This window comes from Rhinopithecus bieti, unplaced genomic scaffold, assembly GCF_001698545.2.
Source record: "Rhinopithecus bieti isolate Rb0 unplaced genomic scaffold, ASM169854v2 scaffold_9663, whole genome shotgun sequence".
Taxonomy (NCBI): domain Eukaryota; kingdom Metazoa; phylum Chordata; class Mammalia; order Primates; family Cercopithecidae; genus Rhinopithecus; species Rhinopithecus bieti.
The window spans coordinates 2,773,240-2,780,992 of NW_016806456.1; positions in this window are offsets into that span (position 1 = coordinate 2,773,240).

The following is a 7,753-nucleotide window of genomic DNA, read 5'->3' on the forward strand; positions in this document are numbered from 1 at the left end:
CTTAACAGGAGTCCCAGGAATAGCAACATTTCCTTATTTATGGGCTGGGGCGCAAGAAGAAATCTCTTCTATACACCTGCGATATGGGTACTATGATGGACATTTGATATATATAATTTTGTTGGTCCTTCACAACAACACTGTGAGGCAAATGGTATTAACTCCTTATTACAGAAGTGACATCTGAGACTTGGGTTCCAAACCCAAACCTGTTGATGTCAAATCTGTCCTTTGTCATGTTACTTCCCATAACTTAGTTTCTTACTACTTAACTGAAGGATATTTAGTATATTTTGGTCTTAAAAACTTTAGGGAGCATATGGGTAATGTCTTTTATTTGGATCTTTTGGGTACAAAAATCTCAAGATATCTGGTCGTTGGATATTCAGGTAGAAGTACAATGAAATAACAAATGTGGTTCTGAAGATGAAAGGAGGTAGCATTAGTCAAGAAATGAAGGTCACCTGTAGAAGCTATAAAAACCAAGGAAATAGATTCTCTCCTGGAACCTCCAGAAAAGGACACAGCCCTGATGATACTTTGACCTTAGTCCAAGAGGAGGAAGAGTTTGTGAATATTTGAATGTTTCAGTCCCTCAAGGTTTTTGCCCAAATCACCTCAATAACATCTGGCCTGTATTGAAAAAAGTAGGTAAGAGATGAAATCAAGTCCCTTATGACCACTCACAAAAGACCTATAGAATAGAGACAGTGTGACCTGAGGATTTAGCCATTATCTCTGCGTTTCTTCAGAAAGTGGATTATCTACAAAAATGCACCATACCTCCTTTCCCATCTTCCTTTCTTTTCTAATTTGTTCTCTTTCCTACTTACTTTTCATCTAATTCATTCTTCAACAACAAATTCTGATTAAACACTTAAATACACATGAAAGTCTTAAATTGTGACCAGTTATTGCCATCCAGGAGCTAACACTCTGATTTGGGTAATAAGGCATGCGCATAAAAATATGTAATATAAGATAAAAGGTATTACCTTCCTTAAGAAAATTTGGGAAAACATGTTGTGGGGGTAAAATGAAGGGTCAGGTTACTTTTACTTGGAGGATGAGCCTTAAGGAATGAGGGAAATAAATGGATAGGATATAGACAGATATAAAATATCAAGAGGAAAAGAAACCTGGTGTAGGGAACTGTACTAGGCAGAATAAAGCCCTCCACCCAAAGGTGTCTACATGCTAATTCCCAGAACCTGTGAATATGTTAGGTTATATGGCAAAGGTGAATTAAGGTTGAGGTAGAATTAAGATGGGTAATCAGGTGATATTAAAATACAGACATGATCCCAAATTATCTGCATGGACCCAATAAGGATCCTTACAAATGGAAAAGGGAGGCAGAAGAAGAGAGTCACAGAAGAAAATGTGATGCCAGAAACAGGGTCAGAGAGATGCTACAATTCTGGTTTTGAAGATGAAAAGAGGTGGCCCTGAGTCAAGGAATGGGGGTGGCCTGCAGAAGCTATAAAAGGCAAGGAAATAGATTCTCTCCTGGAACCTCCAGAAAAGAACACAGCCCTGCTGATACCTTGACCTTAACCCAGTGGGACCAGTGTCAGACTGCTGACCTCTAGAACTGAAGGATAATAAATGTGTGTTGTTTTAAGCCACAAAGTTGGTGCCAAATTGTCACAGCACCAAATGGAAAATGAACACAGGAGAAACCTTGCAGTGGAAAGGTGAAAATTTAATTTTATAACAAAAAGTTCACAAAGAAAAAAAAGGAGGAGATAAGGCTTGGGAGGCAGGTAGGAATTTGACCATAAAGGGTAAGAGAGTGCCACTGAGGAGTTTAAAGAAAGGAAGGACATGATCAGATTTGTATTTAAGAATTATTATTGTGGTAGTTGTGTGAAGGAGAAATTAAAGGAAACAAGTCAGGGAAATCAGTTAGAAAGCTGTTTGAATGGTTTCAGCAAGAAGTGATGAGGCCGCAGAGAAGGCAGTAGAATGGAAGAAGAGAAAATGAGTCATTCATTCATTTATTCAACATATTATTTTTGAGTGTCTGCTATGCTTTCAGGCACTGTTGTATTTGTTAAGGGTATAGGCAAGCCCATGGCTAATGCTCAAATCCTCTCTTTAGGATTTCCAGTCTAATGCATATAGACATACAATAGACAAATAAGCCTATAATGTGTGAGAGGGTGGTAAGATCTCTAAAGAAAACTGAAGTGGGAAAAGGGATTTACAGAGTGGCAGGTGTGGATGGGGAATTCTTTCAATGGGACTTTGGAAGAGACCTCTCTGAGAAGGTGGTATTTGAGTACAGACCTAAATGAAGAGGAGAACCAAGTAGATATCTTGGGGGCAGAGCCTTTATGGCAAAGATCAGAAACCTAGTGTATTCACAGTAAAGTGAGGAGGGTGATGTGGTTGGAGGGAAATTATAAAAAAGTGGGTGGTAGGAGCAGACGTCAGAGACACTGAGTGGGACATCTCTTGGTTGGCTTTGCAGATCACTGAAAGAACATAGGGGTTTACTCTGTATAAAACAAAGGCATTTTGTATTCAGAATTGACAGGACTAGGAGGTTATTTAAATGGAGCCAAGGGCCTGAGGGTAATGAACAGTCTTCGCCTATAGCTCTATCCTGAGCAAATTAGGATGTTCCCATTACACTCATCCAACAAAAGAACACTCAGCAACACACGGGTAACATGAACAGGGCTGGGGCCATCTCAGGATCATCCTCATCCAGCTTGACTTAATGCAAGTGTTTTGCAAGAAAAAATTTCCATCTTGCTTCCCACGCTTTCTTTATGGTTCAAAACCAGACTTCCCAGTATATGGAGAGAGAAAATTTGGGTCCCTAAACAGCGTACATTTTCCTGGATAGAGATAGATGGAGAATTCTGTTCCGTTTACAACTAGAAAATATCCTACAACAATGATGGCACCATGTGTGGTCTTGGACGTGTTCTGTAACCTTTCCAGGTCTCAGTTTCCAAATTGAAGAAAGGAAGATTTTGTTTGCAAAGGATCTGATGACCTCCTTGGGCTTTTTGGCTGTAGGACTTGTGGTTCTACTTCTAAAATGAAGGCCTGAAATTTATCCAGTATACGGTCAGGCATACAGGCAGAGAAGGAAAAAGCAGGAGTTTTCAACCTTTGAGATTTTCTGTGGCCTTGTATTCTGATATTATTAAGCAGAAAAAAAAAATGCATTCCAGTGATAAGAACACAGGCCTCTGTTTTAGTTTCAAATCCTTCTCTTACTAGTCATGTGAACCCATTGAAATTACCTTGTAGAATAAGATAGGGTATGAAAACACAAATGTATAATAACCATGTGACTTTGAACACATTATTTCACCTCTCTAAGGCTCCAATCATCATCTGCAAATTGAGGATATTAGTGTCTACTGGATAGCATTATGTGAGTGTTTGAGAAAATGCAGGCAATAAATGCTAACTAGATCCTTTACCACTTAAGAGCATTAAAATGGAAGAAAATGCTATTATTGTTACTTTAAAAAGAAAATTAAAAGAATTCCATTAGAACTTGAAAACCATAGTAATCCTGCTGAGGAACAGCACATTAAAGACACTACTAGCTCAGGGGAAAGGAGATAAGGGTAAGCCACATTCAAGTTCTCTATAGTTGCTCCTAACAACAAGTCAGAAGGTCTCAGATGCAAAATCTCCCCCACAGTTTGACCTGGGAATTGAAAAAGAATGCTTTCAGGTTCTGTCATCCCTGGTTCCTACCCAGACATCTTATTACCCTCACCTGGAATCCCCTTACCGCCGAGTGAGAACCACAATCCTAAGGGGAACTCAGGGATTGTTCAAAGCAACATTGATTGTATCTAGAGTGTATCCAACCCTCAGCAGTCTCTGATGAGAGAGGAGCAGAGTGGGTCAGCAGAGCCTGTCCCTTGTCCTTTACCTGCTCTGCTCCAGGTGACAGAGCTGCATCCTGCAGGGACTCAACCTGAAGACTGAATTTCCCCAGTACCTGTGTGTGCTGGCTTCTAGTTGAGCTTGGCCAATGGGAGATATTGGCAGGAAATTCTGACAATATTGCCTCTACCCTTTGTCCTTCCAACCTCCAGCCTACTGTTGGTGTTAACCTCTGGGTTGCACTGCTAACCCCAGGTGTAGCTTTTCTTTTACCTATGTAAGCAGTTGTCCATATTAATTTCCCTCTTTTTAATTTCTGGAGTGATTTCCTTCCTGGTTATACCCTGATTGATACAGCCCACATTGAGACTAGGCTGTAACTAAGGCAAGGTTGGATAAGCACAAAATAATCTCACAGAGTGGCAGCATCTTGGATGATGCACCACACACTGGGGTCTGTCTACAGTCTAGTTGACCCAATAATTTACTTTTGTCAGGGGCCCAGATACGATTAAACTCTGAGAGATAGACTCAGTCTTTACACTGGCAAGATTTTGAAATGTTGATCAAAATGTATATTTAAAATTTCTGATGAGAAATAGAATTGTCACATGTTGCAGAACAATTTTTCTTTTTTTGAGACAAGATTCTTGCTCTGTCTCTCAGATTGTTGTGCACTGACACAATTATGGCTCACTGCAGCCTCAACCTCCCAGGCTCAGGGGATCCTCCCACCACAGTCTCTTGAGTAACTGGGACTGCGGGTGCATGCCACCATGCCCAGTTAATTTTTTAATATTTTTTTGTAAAGACGAGGTCTTGCTCTACTTTCTAGGCTGGACTAGAAAAGTCTTGTCAGCAGGACCCAAACAGTCTCTCCCTACAGGAGAGCTACATAGAAGCCTAATCCCAGTTAGGGGGTAACCTGGAAAGATCAGAATCACAATAGCTTATAGATATAAATGATGAATATAATCATGAATTGAGAGGCCACAGTATCCACTGCAGGGTAGAGATGGCCTTGCCAATCTTCTAACATTCATTCATTGAGAAACTCAAACAGGAGAGACAGTTCCTGCCCTTATAGAACATGCACTACATCTCCAATTCCAGTGGCCATCCCATCGGGAGTACTCTGAAAGGTACTGCCCACATGACTCCTTTACCCTACTTCCATAGCTGGTCATCCCCCATTCCAATGAAGACATCATTGCTTTGGATCTCTCTGATCTGAAACAAGAAAACTGACATGCTTTTAGGTGAGGCAGATCCTAGAACTGGCCCTCTCTAGCCCTCCTAAGAGAGACAGTGCTCCTGGAGAAATGACCAGACAAATGAATCCATAGAGCTGTATGATTGGAAAGTCAGGCCATACATGGCATGAAGTACTGTTTTCCAGGTTTAATACTGAGGAAATGCGATCATTCTCCCTCTGGGACCTAAAGGATGCATGAAGAGCTTAGGGCTAGCGTGGTACATGGTGACCACAAGATAGGGTAGCTCTGCTACCCACCCAAGTTAGAGGGCCAATTTCTATCCCTGTATGCACACACCCCTCCACACACCACATGCACACTCACACACACTCTTGAACAACAGCGGGATATTTCAAGACTAGATAAACCACTCAGTATTATCTATGTAGTAGCACCACACAAGGCACTCACTGAAGCAGGTATCAGAAAACTGGGCGTGACAGGGGACTGGTTATCTTCCCCACATCTCTCTGTGGGGTACTTGGAGTCAGAAACGTCCTTTTTGGACTGAGAAAGTTCCAGACCTTTTGGAAAATCCAGAGAAAGAAGGGACTTCACCCCAGGAAGATAGTGTATATCCAACTTAATTATGTGGATGCTTCAGGGGTTTTAATTTGAAACAGAAACAAGATAGGACCACATTTGTACACAGCTGGTTAGGTAGGTTACTACAGCTACATGCTATTACCTTCACTGAAGTCTCAATGGTCAGAATTTTGACAACCTCTATTATAATGTATAATACGTTAACCTATAATGTAAGTTTCAAAAGACAATGTTATTCCTTTAAATTCAAATTTAGAAGACAGGAAGAAGGGCAGACTCAGTGGCATGCCGGTAAACCAGTTCTCAAAAAAATAAATTTAATTTTAATGTTGACAACTTCTGTTGTACAAATACTCCCACTATGGCTGATTTTTAGCTATAAAATTTCTGCAAATTTAATGGTCACCTCTTATGAGTTAGAACAAACCAGCTACAGACCATGACTGGAATGTCCTGCCCTCAAAAATTGAGCCACCGTAAAAACGCAAGAAAATCCACCTGTGCCTATACTTCACCTGTAGTTTTCTTTGCTTCCTGGAGTTATCAGGACAAATTCTTACCATTGTGTGGAATTCAAGTCTATCTCACATGGAGATTATGTTTATTTGCCTGTTTATTTATTTATACCTTCTTTTTTGAAGAAAGGATTTGAGGTGGATTATCTAAATACATTCAATATAAAAATAGATAAAATTGAATTTCAAATAAGTAGATGAGGAATGTAGAACAAAGAGAAAATGAAAGCTTTAATAGTAATAAAGAGAAAAGTGAAATTAAGTGTGAGCTTAGCACACAAAATACACAGTATAAAGGCCTTGTGGACCATTTGCAATGCATGCAGAAAAAGATCCATGGGAACAAACAGACATATAATGATGAGTCATTCATGGGAGTTCCTATGTCCAGCTTCCAGTGGATCCGGCCATCTGTACAGAATGATGGGGAAACGCCCATCCCCCACCAGCCATGGGTTAGTTTGAACATTAATATTACACCTAGGACTTCTCTGGAAAGGTGGTAAATGGGTCTAGTGTCCCACTCTCTGCCTGCAGAGGCACTTGGCAGTCTAACCATCTCCTATTGCATTGTCAATTTGTCAGAATTGCTGTTCTGGAGCAAACCCCAGTCTCCTGGAACAGCCTCGCTAGGGGCACTCACTGGATGGTGGATTCATCAAGCCCCCTATAAGTCAGATTGGCAGCTTATGAGAGCTTCAATCCAGCTCTGCACAGACCATGACTGCCAAGCAGAATAGTGGCCCAGGTTTTCTCCAGCTGTCAGTGCCCCAGAAGGACCAGAAAATCCAGTCTTGGGACAAGGGCAAGCAGAGAGGCCAGAGAATAAAAGAATAATTTAAAACAAACATGTATCTTAGATTCAGTGACCTACAGTCATTGAACGCCTAAAACAGGAACTTCAGCAAGGTTTTCATGTATTTGTAATGAAGCTCCAATATTAGCCCTCACCTGGTTCCCCAGGGCTCCTGGGGAGAACGCTGAGTGTCTTCATGCATCACTCTTTCCCTGAGTTGGTGCAGTTATTAGGATATGCTTTTGCTTAATCAAATACAATGATAAAAACTATATACCTGGCATAAGACCTGGCACTGAGCAATTAGTTGAATGGAAGCCCCACTCCTGGTTCTGCTAAGCATCCCAGGCTTTTTGGGGACCACTTCATGACTGAGGAACAAATATCTAGATTTGGGAAATTCTATGTGCTGAAAGATCAGTGAGAATTGCCAGAACTTACACGGTGGTGCTTGCCCAGCCCTCAGAGAAGAATTGCCCTTTCTTGTCTTCATTCAGCCACTTCAATAACGAATTTTAAATTCATTAAAGCTACCTAGGCCTCAGATATAAAGCAAAAATTCCCTTTGGACACAGCTTTGGTGATGGGACAAAAGCATGGGACCTCAATTGACAGAATAGAATTCAAAGAATGATGATTTCATTTACTAGATGCATAAACGTGGACCAGACAGTGTCTCTGGATTCCAGTTTCTTCATCTATAAAATGGGAATAATAAAAATATCTTTCTAACTAGATTGAGTGAAGGTCTAAAAGAGAAAAAAAAATTATATATA